Below are 20533 nucleotides of genomic sequence, written 5' to 3' on the forward strand. Positions count from 1 at the left end.
GAGCAAGAGGCCATGCACTGTACTAAGACCATGTGAGGATGAAGCCCCACCCACCAGAGGCTCTAGTGTGTCCAAATGTAGCTGCTGCTGAAGCATTTATCTTTTAAAGAGGAGTGCTACAGTGTCCTCTGCTGGAGAGCTGCAGCCCAGGGTGCTTTCCTAGCCTCAGCTCCACAGACACTCCGTGGTCTCTGTCCAGCACTTGCTGAGGTGGCAAAAGAGCACAGCATTGTACATGGCATGCTGGATGTTTAGGCATGAAGGACTCAGAAGTTATCAGGGCACAGAGGCTGTAGCAAGAGTTTTAAGAGAAAGCCTGAAGGCCAGGCAGTGTGTAATGGGGTTGGGTTCATATGAGCCAATATACATTTTCCATACCTTAGGGTTTTTGTCAGGTATTGTAGTAACAGGGTTAGAACATAAGTGTTCATGTGCCTCAATGTCTCTGTTCCTCCATGCAAAGTCTGAGGGCACAGCCCTTGTAATCACTTAAGGCTAGTTGCTGTGGTAGCACTGGATATAGATGCCATCAGAACACAGGTCCACATGGTCCAGACATAGGACTCATATGATAAGCATTTATATCTTCTTCAGTATTTTTTGTGTATGTGTGTGTCCCCATCCAAAGTCTAAATTGCCCTAGGTCTGCTCTGGCAGCATGAGAACGTGTCTAAAGCCATCATTGGCTTCAAGGAGCACCCTCCTGGGCAGCCGCCTGGACTGCTGAGCACTGTCTGCACATGCTCAGCTCTAAAATATAGCATTGAGTAGACGAGCCATAGTTGCTCCATGGCTTGGAGAACTCAGCTGTTGCCAGGGAAAAGAAATTCTAGTTAGACATGGCCCTCCTCTTTCCAGGAATGACTTGAAATTGCTTATGTAATTAAATGCAGCATAAGGAAGGGGAGGGGGACCCAGAACAAAACAAAACAAAACAAAAACAGAGAGCAAACAAGCAAGCACCAGCCGGCCTCTGAGGTGAGCTTAGCTCTTAGTTTCTGCTAGTGAAATTGAGAAAAGGAATCCCTTTCTCGGCCTGATGAGAGATGTCCGTCCATTTGATGGGGAAATAAACTTTTTTCATTCCAGGGGAAATTAATTATAAAAGATACTTGGAAATCTATGTACTGCAAGCTGTAGTTTTGCAAATGTTTTTAGAAGTGTTCAGAATAAGTTTCTTTTTCTTTAAATAGTGAGTTGATTTTTCTGAATTTCCTGAAAGTGTGGCATCCCACATGGCTTGGCTATGATATGCTTTTGTGTGGGAGAGGGCTGAAGTTTTCAGCATGTGGTGAGCTGACAAGTGTAGAGACCTGCAGGAAAGAAAGGTCAGGGTCCTGGCATGTCAAAGGCCACAGGTGGGATGCTTCTGGCCCTCCGGGGGGAGGTCACCAATGCTGCCTCTTCACCATTCCTTATCTTACATGGTGACCAAAGTACCATTACATCAAGTCCTAACAGATCTTTTGGGGACAAGATTGAACAGCCACCATCGTAGTTGAGTAGAGTGAAGAGCCCCTGCGAGGGCAGACACGTCTGAAAACACTGTCAGCACTTTTCATTCTCAAATGTCAGCTGCTGCTTACAACGGGACTTCAGTACTTGTTACCTTCTATGCTGAGACACCTGTGGACTGTGGATTGGCAAAGTGTCCCTGGTACACTGGAGATGAAAGAGATATGGTGTACAGAATGGTTGTTCTGAGAGCTGTAGACATGTTGGGAATGAATTATATCTTTTGGTGAGATATCTGAATCTGTAGTAATTTCTTCAGACAGTGGAAGCTTGAGAGAGAAATTGTCTGTGATCTCTGAAGACTTGCCATCAGCCCCAGACCTTCTTCAGTCTCATGTCAACCTCTGATTTAAGTCATAGAATGTGGACCTCAGATCTCATGCTTAGGCTTCATGAAGAAGGGAAGAGTCCTTTATAGCCACTGCCATGCACTGCATGTGCTGACACAGTTCCCAAAGTCACACAGCCCTCTGTTATGAAAGGTGACACAGGTGACTCGGGTTGTTGTAACAATCCACCAAGCCTCACGTGACCCTGGGTCACCAGGGTGGCTGACCTCATCATCCGCCCTGGCAATAGTAGGCTGGGTTATTCCATTGGGTCACACTGGCCACCAAGTCTGCTTGAATGACACACATGTTGTCAAGTGTGCTGGAGAACCTGGCAGAGGGCTAGGGTGGTGGCCACCCATATCTTTCTGAAGCCATGACAGTGTCTGCAAGCTTGGTAGACAGGTCAGTGTTGCTCAGCCTCTTTGGGCCCTAAGTTCAGAGTGATGATTGTCACAACAATCTGTGAGTCACCTGTGTCACCATTCATATCAGAGGCGATAACCATGTAGCACTGTCCACAGTCGTGAGTGATGGTGAACCATGCAGCACTGACCACAGTCGTGAGTGATGGTGAACCATGCAGCACTGTCCACAGTCGTGAGTGATGGTGAACCATGCAGCACTGTCCACAGTCCTGAGGAGTAACAGACGGACTACAGTGTCAAACACTTGCTCTTCCCTGCGTGCCATTGGCACCAGCTGGGTCAATACCACATCAGTATTTGTTATCTAAAGGTTGTGTGTTGCTATTTTCCCCACTCAGAAACTTAAGTTTACAGGTAATGACTATAAGATTATTATTTAATAGTAATAATAGTAATAATAGTATTACTATTAATAATAGAATAATCGTAAACAAAACTCCTTTGGTGTAAATCTTTCCTGAGGTGTTTTGATGATGGTTAGTGCCAAAGGGCCAGGGCTTCAGCACGGACACCACAGAGAAGGAATGACTGAGCCCTCCTGACACGGGGCTCCCTAGTCAGGAGCACAGACCCTGTGGTGGCTGCACAGTCTGCCTCTCTCCCGCCTCTGCTCACTGCAGCATGACCTCCCGGCTGCACATAGCAGGTGGGGCACACCACTGACCTCCACATAGCAGGCTCAGCTACACCACTGACCTTCAGGTCCTCCTTAGCACAGGTGGGAAAGGCCCCCACCCTCACGTCGGTGTCGGGTGGGCAGGCTGTGAGCTCCATCCTCCTTAGCCTGTTCTCTCTGTGTGCCCCTGCCCCTTGTTTAGGCCTGGCACACCCCTGCCTACTCTGCCTCTGCAGTGTCCTGGGCTTGCTCTTAAGGCAGTGAGGAAGGTGAAAGTGTGCCTCCGTGGACCCCAGCGTGGACAGCTGTTCACAGACTGTCAGTGCTCTGGGCTGAGGCCATCCTGTGTTCCCTTCCCACCTCGAGGAAGCCAGGCCTGTTGTGCTCTGGGCTGGACTGAAGGCAGGGAAGCTAGCTGGGGTACAGGTGGGTGCAGGTAGGATCTTGGTCCACAGTGAGTGCTCAGGCAAAGAAAACACTCACACAGGCACACACACACACACACACACACACACACACACACACACACACACACACACACACACACACACACACACACACACACACAGACACACACACACACACACACACACCTGGGAGAAGTTTTGGAGAATTGAGGAAAAGAGCTATTTCTGTCCCTGGGGAGGTGGCCAGGGTCTTTGGGGCAAGGTTTGTGTGTCTGTGTGCTGTTGGCCAGGGCAGGGGTGTTGGAAGGGGCTTCATTTGCATATTCAGGGGCTGTCGAATCTGGGGGAAGAGTGTAGCCTGACAGCTGTCAGGTAATAAAGTCTTACTAGGGTTGATGGTGTGACAGCTAACTTTATGGTGCCAACTTGGGAGAAGGGAGGGAGCCAGCTTCCTGTCATGCTCATCTGAGGTATCCAGGGTCGAAGTGCTCCTCAACCCTTCTTCCATAATGCCGTGCCATTCCACTAACACAGGCTGATGCCCACCAGGACATGGGTGTGGATGTTAGGAACATCTTGTCTACCTGATGCCCTTCCCATCAGTGGGCACAGCTCAAACCTGCAGGTGCTGCTTGCTCCCCACACTTGTGCACCTCCCTGCCCATTGCTGCCCCCACACCACCTGCACACTCACACCCTTGCCCTGCTGAGCCAGGGTGGTAGCCTTCGATCTTCCCTTGAGCACCATCCATACACACATTCAGGGCATGAAGGTGTTGCTTGAAGACCCATTCTTCTCTCTACTGCAGCATACAGGGTCTGGGACTGCTGGTTGATGAGCTTCTCTCTGGGTTGGCTTCATAGATAGCTTCTTGTCCACTCTACCGCAGACATGGGGACCCCTCTCTTCTCTCACTGGCCCGCATCTTTCTTAGGGTATGGCAGCAGCCATTATGTTTGTGGATTTCCTGCCAGCACCTTGCCTGGCTCCTGTCCCCTCCTTCCTCTGCCGTCTCAGGTCTAGCTGGCCGCCAGAAGGCTCTACTACTGGCAGATATGCCTCCTTTGAACTTTGCATCCCTTCCCACTAACCATCCCTCTTTATGGAACTGAGCGTGTCCTTCATCCACAGGAAAGAGAAGAGCAGGACCTGGGTTTCACGGGTGCACGGTACCTGCTACATGACATTACCCTGTTGGATACAGTGTGTAGACCTATACCTTCAGGCTTCCTATCATTAAAGCTTCACACTCACACACTGGAGGACATTCCAGAGTAAGCTGGGGCTTGGACACCTTGGCCTTCCGTGCTGCTAGATGCACAGGGTCCTATTGCAGACTAGGATTGCCAACACACAAAGTGCTCGGTGAATGGCTGATAGGATACACAGGCACTCATGGCTTTGAAGACCTACCTGACCAGTCCCCTGAGGGATCATAGCTGCATCACCCCAGTGACTGTGATCCATGCCACCCAGGCACCTTCTGCTCTCACAGAGGCCTGTGGTACTTCTGTAGATCCTGTCCAGTCAGAGTCTGGGCTCTGGGTTGAGAGCAACATTGATTAGGCAGTGTGGATGGCCTCCTGTCCCGTCCCACCTCTCCAGTGTGATGCCATGGCCCATCCCACCTCTCCAGTGTGATACCATGGCCAGGCCCTTTTTAATTTTCTTTTTAAGAAAGCTTTTGTGCTTTCTTAAATTGCAAATTGTTCTTGATTGCAAGTCTTCAGTCCATGTTGTTCAGGAAATGTGGCTATGACCCCTTCCCAAGTGCATGCTGATTATACAGTGGCCTCCTTTGGGAGTCTCTGGGTATTAGACTTGGGGTCATGGACCCTGACAGTCTTCTGATTGTTATGAAAGAGCCTTGTCACTAAGGGTGTAGTAGGAAAACATGTAGACAGGTGCTACATTAGTCCATGTGTAAAGACATCACCTGGCCCGTTGAAGGAGTGTGCATGGCCCCTCCACTGGTGTGTGCCTGAGCCTTCCTGCACAGCCCCTCCACACTGGTGTGTGCCTGAGCCTTCCTGCACAGCCCCTCCACACTGGTGTGTGCCTGAGCCTTCCTGCACAGCCCCTCCACACTGGTATCTGAGCTTTCTTTGAGCCATTTGCCTGCATGCTCAGGTATCACCTACCGGCTTAGGACTCGGATTTCCACTCCATAGGCTGAAGCTTGGCATTGCTGCTCCATTACTGTACCCCACTGATGTCTAGAGACAGAGGGAGGTGGTCTGGGGCTGTTCCCAGTCTGATGACACAAGAGTGAGGAAGAGTGGGGGGTTCCAGAGGGTGGAAAGACTTCCCCAATTAGTAGTGATTGAGGTTCTCTGAGGTTCCGTCTACTAGTCATGGGATGGAGTGACAGGTGAGGACATTTATCTGATTATAGCCCAATCCTCTCGTGATGCTTTCAAAAGAAAAGTGAAAATTAAAAATTTACTAATGGCCAGTTTTAGCAGCAGCACATTAAGCAGTTTGCTGGCCTAGTTCATTGCATGCTTCAAAAAATAACATTTTATTTTATTAAAAAATATTGTAAGCTGGAGAGACAGCTTGGTGGTTAAAAGCACTTGCCATTGTCACTGAGGACCTGGGACCAATTGCCAGCAACCACATGGCATGTGGGGCACAACCATCTCTAATTCTGCTTCCAGGGGATCCAGTGCTCTCTTCTGGCCTCCTTGGGTACCAGGCATGCATGCACATACTTATAAAATAAGTACATAAATACATCTAAATAAATAAATACATAAATACATCTAAAACATAAACTATAAAATATAAATAAAATACATCTAAAACATAACATAAATAAAATAAATACATCTAAAACATAAACTATAAAATATAAAATTAAAAATGTACTAGTATTTAATTATTTTTCATGTTTGTGTTAGTGACAGCATGTGTTTGTGTGGACTCACATCCACAGTGTGTGTGTAGAAGTCAGAGCTTGTCCTCTCTTTCCACCATGTGGGTCTTGGGAAATGAGCTTAGGTGGCCAGGCTTGGTAGCAGGTGTTTTTACCTGCTGAGCCATCTTACCTACTCAACAACCACATTTTAAAGCTTAGTTTTGTGTTGATTTATTCCATGACAGGTGAGAACCTGCTGCGTGGGAAATAGCGCACAGAATGCCTAATGTTTACTTGGATAGAAGATTCAAAGTTATGACTGAAAGTGTTGGAAGCCCACAGCGTCCCTGAGCTCCTGTCCATCATAAAAGTGGGGGCAGGGAGTAAAACAGGACAAAGCAGCTGTGTGTTCCCTGTGTTCTGCACACATGACAGATGCAGGAGCTGTCACTTTGACAGGAAACAAGGTCCAGAGCACCCAGTGTGCTTCACTGGCTGAGTGCAGGCCGTCCGTGTTCAGCTTTTCCTTGTGCCCTCGTAGTGTGCTGCAGGGCATTGGTGAGGAGGAGGCGTGTCCACATCAAACTAGGCTCTGGTTCCTATTGTGACTTGATGCTTTCCCGTCTTCAGCTGGATTTCCAAAACCCGAAAAGGAGAATTGATCTGAATCAGGAAAAGTCTCAGATTCCCTTGTGGAGCTGGCCCACCACTCTCTACCCGTTGCCTTGAGAGCACTCCTTCGCTTGATAGCACCTGAGAGAACTGTCCCAAATAAGGAGTGGCTTGGACCTCGGAAGCTTCCGCCCACAGTTGCTTCGCCCTATTGTTTCAGGCCTGTCTTACAGACCTGCCATTGTGTGCTGAACACACAGCCAGCTGCCAGCTGTCCAGTAGTCTTAAGTCCATCATAAAAATTAAATTACACAGATGAATAATTGAGAAAGGTATGTTAAGAGCAAAGGTAATAAAGGCTAGGAGCCCATGATTCCTAACCCTGTTGCTAGCCTCTGTTGCGACTTCTGCTTTGGGAGATGCCCTCTGAGCCCCGTGGTTTGTAACACACTCATTCATGTCCACATATCACGTGCCTTCCAGAGCCCGGTATGACTCTTTCAGCATTGCCTGGGCAGTGTTTCCAGAAGCAAACCCAGGGTGCCCATCAGGTTAAGTGGACCAAGTATGGTCCATGTTACTTGGCTTTCCTTCAGTTTCACTTGATGTACTTGAAATACAGTGAGCACATTGAACACATTCCTAGATGAGCCCGGCTGACTCCTCACTGACAGCCAGAGAGCTGCTCCTAATGTCTGCTGGCAGTGCCCACTGTCACTTCCACTATCAGCTTCTGTGAGGTGATATGTGTAGGCTGAATGAAGGAGTATCTTACGTAAGGGATGTGAGTACAGTGGGACACTGGGCACAGAGAGGCTCTTCACAACAGTGTCAGATCTCACAAGCACACAGGGATTATAGATCACACTTCAAACTAAAATGTAAAAATTCATTTGATATGTAACACTGGGGCGGCTCTGATGTTTGTCAGCCCAGTGAGCGACGCTGCTAAGTGCTTCCTCTTCTTGAAAATGGCAGTGGTGTTCAGGGGTAGAGGTTCACCATGTTTGCTTCCTTCCTAAGATACAACATAAGACTTTGTTCTGGAAGGAGGCTGGCTCAGGCTCTGCTCTCATGTGAGCTTCCACAGGAGAGCTGAGACGGATGGAGGCTCAGTGCTGGGTGACAGGGCAGAATAGACAGATGTCACAGAGCGGCAGGAGACCCACACTCCTGCCTCTCTCGGGGAGAGAGACAGCCTGGACTAAGGCTGCAAGTGTCCCCCTCAGAGGCTGGGACAGGACTCAGAAGGGCTTCCTCCGCTCCCTCCTGGGCTGAGTGTTCAGAGGTGTCACACAGTTCCAAAGGACATGCTGAGAAGTGTGGGTGTCTGTGGAGCTGCCTGGGAATCAGAAACAGAAGTTCCGTCTCCATTCCTACTCCATGTTATGCCATCCACTCAGCATGTGTGTGGGCTCAGCTTCCCAAGTCTGTGGGTCGGTTGGTTGTTTTAAAACACGGGCAGTTGTGCACTGGTGGCCTTTGCCTGATTGGGAGTATTTTCTTCTCCCATAAACAATCACCCTCTTCCTCATCTTCCTTCAGCCCCTGGTGACCGCTGACCTGCGCTACACCTCTATGGATTTCCCTGTTCTGGACTTAGAAATAACTAGAATGGTTCAGCAGATGATTTTGTTTATATGGTTTTGGCTGGTTTCAGTCAGCACAGTGTCCGCAGGATTCATGCACAAGCTTCATCCCTCTGTGTGGCTGACTATTGCTCTATTATAGGTACACACTGAACTTTATGTACTCACCAGTCAGTAGACATTTACAGGGTTCTGCTTCTGCAGTTGTTATGAATGAAGAATTGAGCAGTGAGCCTATGGGTCTGCTTCTTTGGAGACACTCCGTTGATAACTGTCTTCCACATGCACCATTTCCATGCCTAACAAAGGAGCAAGCCTCCATTATCTCTTCATCCTTCAAACATTTAACATACATGTTGTTCTTCATAGCCATGTGCATGGCTGTGAGCTGTGGAGTCCTCTTCCAAGACTATACTTAGACCTGCAGGAACTCAGGTGCATTGATGTGAGGTCCCACACTCTGCAGCATCATTCCACCCCACCCCCAGCATACCCCCATGATCCATAGCACCCCACTCCTCCCACACCCTGCAGCAGCATCCCCAAACCAATACACCCCTGCAATGCCTACACACAGTACCCCCACCCCTGCAGTGCCCCCACCCCTGCAGCACCCACACACAGCACCCCCACCTCTGCAGCTCCCCACCCCTGCAGCGCCACCACCCCTGCAGTGCCATCTAATTCCTCAGGTACAGTCATTTAAACATGAATCCATCTTGCTCCAAGATAGATTTTTCAACTGGGAGCAACTCTGCCCCATCCCTCCCATCCCCAAGACACTCGACCTGCATCTGGAGACTTTGGTTGTCACTGTAGGGCAGTCAACATCCATGGAAGACAGTTGTACACTGTTGTTGGTGCTGCCTTATGATTGTGAGCCTCTGCTGGACTCTAGCAGAGCCCTAGGTGGAATCCTAGCGTGACCCTCCCTGCACAGGCGCAGCAGTGGATGGTCCCTGCCTTCCCTCTGTGCTGAGAGTCAGTGAAGGTGGAAGTGAAGTCCCCACCATCATAAGCAGCTCTGCATGTTACTTTTAGTTAATGGATAATGGAGACAGAGACTTTCATTTGTTCTATTAGAGGTGTTTCCTGATCGTCTGGAATGTCTGCAGTAATTTTTCTAAGCTTTTCCCTGTGGTTTTGTTTTTGTTTATTAATTAAATAGATTTGTTTTTTCCAACCAGACAAGCGGAGGTCAGTTCTGAAGTAAGGTCTAATTGCACAGCACCGTGTTAGTTTAACAAGCTCTTCTTGGAGGTGCTCAGGCCTGGGCACCAGTACGTCAGGAAGGGGGATTCCAGCCCTGCTCAGCAGGAGGAAGACAGAAGCATGTTCAGAGGCCGTCAGCACAGCCTGCTCGGTTGGTGTCTGAGGGTCTGCCTCTGAACATGCCAGTCCGAAGGGTTCTATCTCAACTCAAACTTGACCAGATGTTAGAGCTGGCTCTCATAGAGCTGGACCTTTGTCTCCTGTTCAGAGTCTGGGGCCCATGCCCTCGTTCGTTCAGATATGGTTGAGTCAGCACTGCCAGTAAACTATTGCTTTGACCCTAGTTTGATAAAATCCCAGAGTGAGGTTTGGAATATAGTGGACTGCAAAAAATGAGAGGCAATTTTCCCAGAATTAACTTGAATTTGTTCATTGTACAGGTGTGGGACTTAGAACAGCTTGTTTATACCCAGTGGATGTGGCCCAGCTGGATTCTGTGGCCTGCTCTGGGCCTGATTTTCTAGAGCCACATGACACAGGGAGCTACAGCAGCCAAGGTCACTCCTGACAGCTTGGTCTTCAGCCCCTGTGAGTGGTTTCAGGTCATAGGGTGACCTTCCACCATGTTCTGTGTAGGAGCCTGTCTTTCATGTCTTGCTGGCTAACACCCTGGAAGAAAACGGAGAGTCTAGCAGATAGGATTCTGTCACGGACAGTTTCCTGTGGCTGAGCTGTGAAGACTTCTCTCTTCCAGCTTGGTTCTTAGAGTCACATCTCAGTCTCTTAGTCTGGCCACACAGGAGGTGTCTCTGACCCTTGGAGCTCTGATTAAGGATCCAGATCCAAACTCCATTTTTAGTAGGTCACTTCAGCTTACCACATGGTTCCTTCATTGATAAGCTCAGGTAGTCAATTGGCCAGACAACCTCTAAATTCATATCTTCTGGGAACAGGAAGTTGATCATTCTCCCTTTAGAACTATGAAGAGATCAGAAGTGTTTTCTGAAACCTTGGGAATTCCATGTCATCAAATGTGAACCTCTGATGAGCCAGCACACACTAAAGTGCTGTCCTTACTGCAGGGCTAGCTTCTGGTAAACCGTAAAGAACCTTCTACCCGCCATGAGGAAAGGGAAAGAAGATGGCTCCATGGGGAAAGAGCCTGCAGCACAAGAAAGAGGACTTGAGAGACCCACAGAACAAGCCTGGCTGGAGGGTGCCTGTGTCCCCAGTGCTGCGGAGGCAGAGACACTCAAGACACACGGCCAGCCAGGAGAGCCGAATAGGCAAGCTCCCTAGAATCAGAGAGACTGTTTCAAAAATATATATATACTGGACCTCCATATGCAACCAAACATGTACACACGTGAACATATGTGCACAAAATGTGAGTGAATGGTAGGAAGCTCACATTAGTAAGAGCTAGTCAGACAAGCCAGTGAGTGAAAGAAGCCAGACAGGCTTGCTGTCAGGGTCAGAGGGTAAAGTTGGCAAGTGTCACGTGAGTGCAGGGGGAGCGGCCGGGGGGCAGGCCTTCTGGCCCTTTGTGGAGGCATGTGTAGAATGTCACTCACCATGCGTGCATCTGTTAGCTAGTGAAGCCTAGAAGCCTCTCCACATAGCACTGTTTGCAATGGGGAAGGAGAGAACTAGGATAGGTCTATTAGGGTTGTGTAAATAAGTCATTGCGCTGTGCAGTATTGGACGTGTTGAAAGGAATGACCTTGTGTGTTTATCAATGCAGATAAGCTGTTATCTCCTTTCTGTTGATATAAGTGTAATACTTGTTGACAACATCTCTAGTATGTACAGAGGTGCGGCCACATGGGTGAACAGGAGTCTAGACACATTCTAGCCCAGCTGTGTAGACAGACAGATAGAACAGCATGGTGTGGCACAGTCAGACTACAGGATGGCTGAGCTTTGTGGACCAGGATGAGAGTGGAAACAGAGGGACCATGGGACAGCAGCTTCATTTGCTATGTTGTAATTCTTTTTAAAAGATTTATTGTTTTATATATGTGAGTACACTGTCTCTAACTTCAGACACACCAGAAGAGGACACTGGATCCCATTACAGATGGTTGTGAGACACCATGTCATTGCTGGGAATCGAACTCAGGATCTCTGGAAGAGCAGTCAGTGCTCTTAACCGCTGAGCCATCTTTCCAGCCCTGTAATTTTTTTATTTGAATATATTTATTTATATAAATTTGATGTATTTATGTGTGTGCTTGTGGAGGTCAGAGGACAACTTGCAGGAGTTACTTCCCGTCTCCCATTTGGGAGATTAAACTCGGGTCGTCAGGCTTGGCTGCAGCCGCCTTACCCACTAAACCATGTCGCTGGCCTGTCCTGGCAGTTCTTAGAATGCCTAGTCAAGGCAGTCGAGGCACAGGCCTGTAACTGAGCTTCCACAGACTGAGAAGAATGGTAGGTTTGGAGATAGCCTAGGCTGCATGATGAGACCCCTTTCCAGTGACAGTACCCTGACAGTACCCTAACAAAACAAGACACCAGATGGTGTTAGCATCTGTGCTCTGCCAGTGAGGAGGTGTGGGAGCTTGTCCCTTGGCGATTTTTTCCTTCGCCGAGAAAGTGTAATGTATCACCTCAAACACGGTGCAGGGTAGGCCTGAGGCTTTCCTTTTCGTATTTGACTGCCACCCTGGCTGATGTGGCAGTCCGTTTGTCCTCATCTTCCTCTTGCTGTCCAGGTTCCTTCACTGAATGCTCAGCCCCCTCTCCTAGGAGTCTTTTCTTTGTCCATGTGTTGAAGAACATGAGCTCCCAAGGCCCTGGATCATACCACATGCAGTGAGCCAGTGCATGCTCTCTGACAGGCCTGCTGCCCGGCGTGGTTTGGATTCTTTGGTGCAGATGCTGGACCTCTGTGGGGTGTTGTCCCACATCTCTGAAGTTGGGAAGTGAGCACCCGGGTTGAAGTATGGTGTCTGAGATTAGGTTCTCTGCTCTGAGAGGCTGTCCTCAGGGCAGCAGCTATTGGGCCTTCCCCGAGGCTGCTGTGTGATGGTCCGTGGGGCTGGAGAGCCACCTCCGTCGACAGAGGCTCCAAGCCTTTGGAGGGGCTGTCAGACATCTTGTGGGTGTCACACTAGCCAGAAACAGCCACAGGGGTCATTCTTGTCTTAATTCATGTGTCCTTGCTGGCTGTCCCCATCATTGAAACAGCGACCTCCAGCTTTAGCTGTCTTCAAGTTGCCCAGGCTAACCTTCAACTCAATAGCCCAAGTTTTCATCCTCCTGCCTCGGAGACTCCTGACGGGAGAGGTGTCCATCACCAGACCCAGGTAGACCTGCAATCTCAAAAGGTATTGACAGAATAAAACAAAGCATCTTAGAAAAGTCTTGGGACTCTTTAACTTGGTTACTCAGGACAGAGGTCACCCTCAGCTGTAAGGTGGAGGCTGAGAAACAGGCCTGCCTGCCATTCCCTGCAGGAACAGGTGTCCATCAAGGCTGAAAGTCCTTCTGGTTGGACAAGCAGCTAAGTTCTGGGGACAAACTTGTTTCTGCTGAAATACTGGTGCGTCCCAAATCCCTAGGCCCCCCCAGCCCTACCTTCCCCATTGTGAAAGGCAGACTCTAATGCAAACACCTGAGCCGGATGGAGTCCTGTGCCAAGGTGGCAAGCGGAGTGTTCCCAGGCTGTGAGCTGCCAAGGTGAAAGCTCCTTTATTAGAAGTGGCAGGAGAAAGATGCTCTGAGGATGAGTTTGGTATTGTGGGTACATTTTCTGCTTTATTTAAAACCTCTCTCAGCCATGTTTCAATAGGGTAGACCAGTTGTATTTATAGGAATGCCTAGCATCCCCACAAAGACTGAAGCCTTAAATTATCCATGCTTGCCTGTTTCTGTGTAAACAGCCTCATAGACCCAGCTGCCTTCCAGACTCTGCTGAGGTGTGTCTCCAACCGGCATAGCGGTTTACCCTCTTCCCTGAGGGGAGGCCTGCGTACTGAGAGGCTTCTGAGGAGGCCTCACAGGGAGAGACTCCAGAGTGACTCATAGCCATTTTCTTAATGCACTTGCCCCTGTTCCTTATGGGGTTCTTGGAGGAGAGATGGGGACGCTGGTCAGCAGAGCCACCCAGCAGGGCTGCTCACTGGGTCCTTGTGGGTTATACTCAGAGCCAGGGCAACCCTGCCCTGGTGTGGGAACTCTGATGCTCAGGGTGCCTTGGGAATCAGGGCAGTTGGCATTTGAGTGGTAGGATTACATTTGGCATCTCACGGTGTTGGGGACAGCTTATATATCAAGAATCATCTGTGCTAGAGTTGTCCTGAGCTGGTACCCCAAGTCCCACGTAAAACAGAAGTCCAGTTCAGCTGGTTTTCTTGCTCACCATGCCCCCAGGGTCACTACTGTAGCAGGCATGTGGCTCCCAGCTCTGGTGTGGCTGTTGGATCTTGCTGAGGGTTACCAAGGCCTAGGAAGAGCCTTCCAGGGTGTGACACTGAGCTACTGTCCTCAGAATATGCCTACCAACCTGGCAGCAGTGTGTGCCACTGCTCATCCCAACACGTATGTTAAGCAGTCTTCACCTGGAAGAAGCCTGGCTTCCTGTTTCTGTCTGTCTGGGGCACATGGGAGGTGGGAGCAACCACGGTCCATGGTGAAGGCTGCCTATGGCAAGAGTCCCAGGAGTGTTTGCATACAGTGCTTGTCTAGCCTGGATGTTCCCCTAGGTGTCCACCCATCTGTACTCCAAGCTTCTGTTTGTCCTTCAGATGAGGCAGGCGACAGTGGCCTTGCTCTGTGCAGAAGCCACGGGGTCTGCGTGGGGGCAGGGGCGGGGGTCTGGTCACAGGTGGTATGTGCAGAAGCCTGACAAAGCCACAGGGTCAGAGAAAGTGAGAAGCTGGCCTCACAGGTGCTACCCGTGACACAGGGGACCTGGCCAGGGGACGGTCAGGACCTGAGCTCTAGAGCAAGAAGGCATCACAGATGATTCTTGCTGTAAATCCTCGACCACTGACAGCCCTAACTGGATCAGCTGTACCCTGTGGCTTGCTGAAGAGTTGGCCTGTCACCTGTGTGAGGGAGCAGGTCAGGGATGGCTCATCTGTTGGCCCAGCTTAGCCACCTGTTCTTGCGGTAATCTGGCTGACCTCCTGAATAGGAGACTATCTCTCTCCACTCTATTCAGGACAAGGGCGTCCTCAGCTGCATTCCTTGTCCACTTTGGACCTTCAGTGTGATAGCTGCTGGTTTCTGGTTGCAAGATATTGTCATCATACAGACTGATATTCTTTAACCTGGGAGGGAGGAAGGTGGGCGCATCTGCGGCTGTGGCATCTGTTCCCTGACCTTCTCTGTGACGCAGGCTGTCTTCTCACCCAGAGGCCATGGAGGACGACAGTAGTGAGGAGTGAGTGCCCTGTGCATCTGACATTGCCTTACTGTGGAGGCATAGCCCTTCCTCACACTATTACATGTGTTCTGGCTGTGTGGGCCTTAGGCCTGTATATCTTTGGCCTCCTAGGAGGACAGTCCCTCCAAGTTTTGTGGGTGCCCTGGCCAGGTAGCCTCATCTGAACTGGGGGAATCCATCAGCTAAGACCTAGGTGGGGCTGGCGTCCAGGAAGGAAGAGGTCTGTCATTGCTTCGCCTGGTTTTGCACTAAGCAAGTCTCAGCCCAAATGCCCTTCCCCATCCGCAGAGACCGGGCTAAGCAAGTCTCAGCCCAGCCCCTCCCCATCAGCAGAGACCGAGCAGAAGTGAGCAGCAGAGAAGGTTTCTGTGGAAACCGTGGACACATTTGCCTCCCCGTGGTCTCTCCTGCTTCCCGATGGAGGAAGCTACTAAATAGAAGAGGTCAGTGCAGGTGTGACAGGAGAGGTCTCCTGCCCTGCCAGTGTGTCTGCCTTGTCTGCTCCTCCCACCGGCCCAAACTCCACCTGTCAGAGAGGTAGCCATGGAGCCACAGAAGCTGGTCCAACTCTAGGACAGTGCTCCTGGGGGAGTAGGGCAAGCACCAGGGCACCTCAGATTCTCTGGGGCTCGAAAGCCCTCACCACGGTCTGTGGTTGTCTGCCCAGAACTGCAGGCTCACTAGGCAGTGTCTTGCTCTGCCCCTTTCATCACCCTCCATGCAGGTCACTGGGCCTGTTCCTTGTTTGATTGGCATATCTCAGAGTGTGCTTGTATGACCGAGTCAAGGTTAAGAAGTAGTCCTGAGAATGAAGAGCAAAGCGCTGGCAGTTCTTAAGTTCTTCAAACACAGGAAGAGATAGATGTTTAGCCATACTTTCATAGTAAACAAACATTCTGTCATATTTTCATGGTGAATCATGGTCTTAGAGTGTGAAGACCTCTCATTCTGGCTGAAACACACACTTACTTGAGAGCAGATCCAGCTGACCAGCTCACGTGGGTGCTGCCAGATTCCCCTGAGAGAGCATGGGGGCCTGAGTGGAACCTTTCCTTTCCTGGTGCTGAGCTTCATAGCTCAGGAGCAGTGGTTACCACGTTCAGGAGTAGGCATGAAATGCCCCTGCCTCAGCTGAACCAAGGCTTTGAAAGCCCTTCTCCGACAGCGCTGTGGCCCCAGGGCAACCCCTCAGCCATGAGCGTGGACTTCCCTGGAGGGCCGTTCTGAAGTATGAGATCCTTAAGAAGGTAGTGGTAGGCACAGCTATCTCTTTACCCTGTTGAGTACTTCCTGTCTCCTTAAGGGGGAACACGGCTGTCGTGAGGCTCTGTTGGCAGCATGTGTGGGACCCTCGCTTACCAGCTCCCCACCCACCGGCCACCCCAGGACAGCTCGCAAAGGGAAGGGGCTATTGTCTGAACGATTGCTACCACACGTATGGGTTACCCTGGCAACAGGCCTGAAGTCGGAGACTTGGAACTGTATTTTCCTTCAGTTTCTCTGTGATAAGGATGCTCTGTGGAAGTGGGAGGGGACATCACACAGGCTTTTACCTCCTGGCTTCCCACTTCAGTGCACTGAGCCTCGAGTCTGATGTTTGTCAGCATATGAGACAGATGGAACAAAACATGTACAGCAAGTGTCCTCTGAGAAACAAAGGCATGTTGTCTGTGACAGAGACATGCATCCAGGCAGGGGGCTACCTTTTAGACACCCCATGGTTCAGTGTTTCAAAGGTGGGGATCCTATGGGGGAGATACATAACTGCTTATCTTTTAGAGAGTCCAAAGAGTCAAGTTAGCCCAGCACAGCCATGGCGTCCACACAGGACTCCTGGCGCTGTGGACGGTTCCCTGTTGAGTGGACTGTCGCCAGCCTTGCCTGCTGATGGAGTGTCCTCACACCACAGTTACTGATGCAGTAAATGTAGATGAACTGTGGCATGTCCTGACTGCTGCTACCCCGCTAGCAATGTAGGGCTGACAGGAGTGCTCTGCATTCCTTGGCTCCTCCGTGCAGACCACTGTCCACTTGGCAGCCTGGCACCCAGTGGGTGGTGCTCAGTGCAGTCTCTGCTCGTGGGCTGCCTTTCCTTCCTGAGCACTGGCGCCCCCTTCTGTCAGCACCACATCTGTCTCATCAGGAGGCTTGGGAGAGAATTGTAGGTGTGTGTGTGCATGAGCTTAACTAGTCTGTGACTTCTGCACTCAGAGCGTAGTTGTATCTATGTATGTACAGAGCCTGTATGTGCCAGGCTGCGTGTGAGCATAGGCTGTCGGACCCAACTTGGTGATGTGCTGCCTGAAGGAAGAAGTATGGGTGCCAGGATGCGGGGGGCTGGATCTGGAGAGGAACACGGCTCCTCTGCAGAGCTGAGCCAGGACAGGGGACACTTTGCTGGTGTCGCTCAGGCATGAGCACATGGCTGAGGTGGTCCTGGGCTATGCTCGGCCATCACCATGCTATGGAGGTTGGTGTGTTAGCCAGGGTCTTGCGTAACCTTCTAGGTCTTTGCTCTCTGCAGCACCTTCTGTGCTCAGATGTGCTTTTCAGTTTCCCTTCCAAGGCTTCGCCAAGTATGGATTATTTATGTCTCCTTTACATCCTTCATATATTTTTATGCCAACCCTAAGGTGGTGTTTTCCTCAGAGCTGCCTCAGGCCCAGTGATGGAGGCTGAATGAACCTGCTTAGAGTTCCTGTCTGTTAAGCCTGGCTTGCAGCCTGTGGTGTGGCCATCAAGCCTGTATGGTGGTAGCCCTCGAAGCTGAGGCTCCACCCCAGTCCTAGTACAGTGTGGCCCCAAGGTGGGGTCTCTTTCAGCTTTGGATTCTCGAGGTTCTGTTGTAGTTGCTGAGCTGTCTTCAGTCACTGTGTGTGCTGTCAGCCAGTGTGTATTTTCACTAGACTCTTGTAATTACTGACTCAGCCTTGCCTTGTCTTCATTAGCTAGATATTCAGTGTTTTGTAAATAAGCCCACAGTGCGATTGAAAGGTATAGAATTTCAGTTTTTTTAAAGCTCACATGTGTACCCACAATGTTCTGGTTTTGAATTTGGACACATTTGCTGAGCTTTCTCGCTCATTCATGTCTAGGAGGAGGGAATCGTTGTGGGAGGTAGATACAGAAGGCACTTGGTTCTCATGCCTGGCCACTCAGGACAGGTGAGTGTGGCTTTAGGAGATAAAGAACTAGATGCCTGGTGTGGGCTATCGGTCTCACACCTGGCCAGGTTTGCTGCTTTCAGAGCAGCATCCCTTGCCAGCCCACACACTAGGTCCGTTCCTCTGTCCTGAGTCCTGTGGCCTGCATCCTTACTAAGGGCACGAAAGTCTGTGTAGCGTGTTGAATGGCACATGGGCAGGTTTGTATGTGGGGACATTGGTAACATGTCCTTGTACCTCCTCCTGTGTCCTTGGCTTTCCATCACCACCCATACCTTGCAGGCATTGGATAGACCCATGCTCCTGGCCTCAGGCCAGGACACCAGCAGCAGCAGTCTTCTAGGCTCTAGTCCATCTCTGTTCTGAGGCCAGGAGGACAGAGGCCACAAGGCTGTAGGCCCAGGCTCTAGGGTGACACAACCAGCGTTCATGTTACCTACAGACAATCAGGCATTATAACCTCCAAAGAATACCATCCCCTGTGGCCAGTGTCAACGAAGTCTCTCCTGGTGGTCGATGGTAAAGTCCCGGCCTCAGCTCTGACCCCAGCTCATCGTCCTCTAGCGCCCTCTCCCTGCTCACCCAGCATGCAACTGAACAAAATGAGGCTTTGTGTCCATGAGTTTTGGGAGAGCGAGTGTTTGTGAGACACAGTCCTCTGGGCATACTATTAGTAACATGCTTAGTACAGGCATGCGGCCCAGAGACACTCATTCACATACATGGTTAAAACAGCTCCCAATTTGCTGACACTAGGCCTGCAGTTGCTGTCAGCTTTCCTCAGCCAGCAATGACAGGGAACCTGGTTCAGTTAGCAATAGCGGGGCTCTGTTGTGGTTATGTAGAGGCTGTGATTAAACAGGCAGTGCTTTCTTAGGACTCACTTGGGGCCAAGATGGGGTACAGCGATGCCCCCCAGGGCAGCCTGTCCACTCCCTACATCCTCACCAATTCCTACCCAAGGTTAGAGGGAAGCTGCAGCCAGTTTGTACCTGCAGTGGTAAAGCCTTCCATCCATCCACGCAGGTCGGTCTTAGGAGGTAGTTGGTTATCTTGGCCAAGTACTGTTCCCCTGGAGCTGTACTGTCACTTGAAAAACCACCCCCATCCCAGCATTCTTGCCATTCTGTGTCGCTCCTTCTGTCACCCCCTGTTGACCCTGACACTACCACTAGAGTCCCCAGAAGCTCAGTGCTGACGGCTGCCACTTCTGCTGCGCAGGGTCAGGTAAACACAGAGCAAGCCAACGTCATTTGTGACTACAGTTTCTATTTCTATTTTGGTTCTGGGTCCAGGAAGATATGGCTTGGGCAGTGAGTTTAATGGTTTTCAGATTGATTATTTTCCAAATCAGGTGGGCAATCAGTATACTTTTCTGATCTAAATGATTTTGTTTAGAAACCATGTTCGTAGCAGAGAAATGCCCCATGAGCCTTGCAAATAGCCAGAGGAAAAGTTGGTACTGATGAGCATGGTAGGATGGATTTGGGACTTCTGTTTCCTGTGTTTCCACAATGCAGAGCTACAGAGAAGAAGAGGGACCCCACCCCGAGAGCTCTGGGCCTTGAGCGGGCTTGTCGGGTTCCCCCCTCACTGAGCACGTTGGACCTTGGCCACAAGTCTAGACATGAGAAGGCTGGGAAGGGATCCTGGGCCAGAGCACTGGGCCTCCTGAAAGCTGCTGAGTGCTACATTTGTACTTACTGTACCTGAGGGCATCCTGTCACCTCCTGCCACCCCAGAGTGAAGAACTCTCTCTCCCAGTAGAGAAGGAAAAGATTTTCACAGGCACTGACCTGGACTCTGGGAGACAGAGGACACACTGGGGGGGCCAGGGGGAGGTGGGAGAGTTCATCCCAGGATGTGACTCTGAGGGGACAGGCGCAGGCTGGACACCACTCTGACCTAAGTGACACTGGGCAGGGGCGTTTTCCATTTATAGCTAAAGCAGACACCAGAGCAGACAGCCATTGGAGACCTATAAATTTAAGCACTGTCCTCAGGAGGAACCGTAAATCGATCAGGAATTGAGCTCAGTAACATGTTTGTCCTGTTGCCGTGGTATAATTTGGTTAGTTAGTTTGCTTGTTTCAGCTGAAATTCGAAGCTTCCATTAGGTGACTAACAATGGTAAGATCGACTTCCTGTGTATCATTCAAATCCCCACCCCCACCCCCTCCCTTTGCTAACTTCCCTAGCTGGAGGGCAGCTGGTGACTGACTAGGGAAGGCAGGCTATAGCGACATGGGCTTTGTGACCTGGTTGGTCTTTGGTTGAACTTTTAGTTCCTGTGCATATTGTCGCTTGCAGGGCAGCTGTTAGGATCCTTGCTGCCCCTCCACCCAATCTCTACCCACTGGCCTCCCTTCCTTCCTCCACTCAGGCATCTCCTTGGGCACCCACTG

At 50.4% G+C, this 20533-nt stretch overlaps 1 protein-coding gene and 1 long non-coding RNA gene across 6 annotated transcripts in view; both read left to right on the forward strand.

The window, feature by feature from the left end:
* Positions 1 to 7148, forward strand: part of LOC116068923 — a 28035-nt gene extending 20887 nt beyond the window's left edge. For both annotated transcript variants that reach the window (XR_004109754.1, XR_004109755.1), the window contains exon 3: positions 6402 to 7148. This is a non-coding gene — a long non-coding RNA (uncharacterized LOC116068923). The remainder of the gene's footprint in view (positions 1 to 6401) is intronic.
* Atp11a (ATPase phospholipid transporting 11A) overlaps positions 1 to 20533 on the forward strand; it is a 110033-nt gene that overhangs the window by 21352 nt on the left and 68148 nt on the right. The window lies entirely within an intron of this gene.

The sequence above is a fragment of the Mastomys coucha genome, unplaced genomic scaffold, assembly GCF_008632895.1.
Source record: "Mastomys coucha isolate ucsf_1 unplaced genomic scaffold, UCSF_Mcou_1 pScaffold22, whole genome shotgun sequence".
Lineage (NCBI taxonomy): Eukaryota > Metazoa > Chordata > Mammalia > Rodentia > Muridae > Mastomys > Mastomys coucha.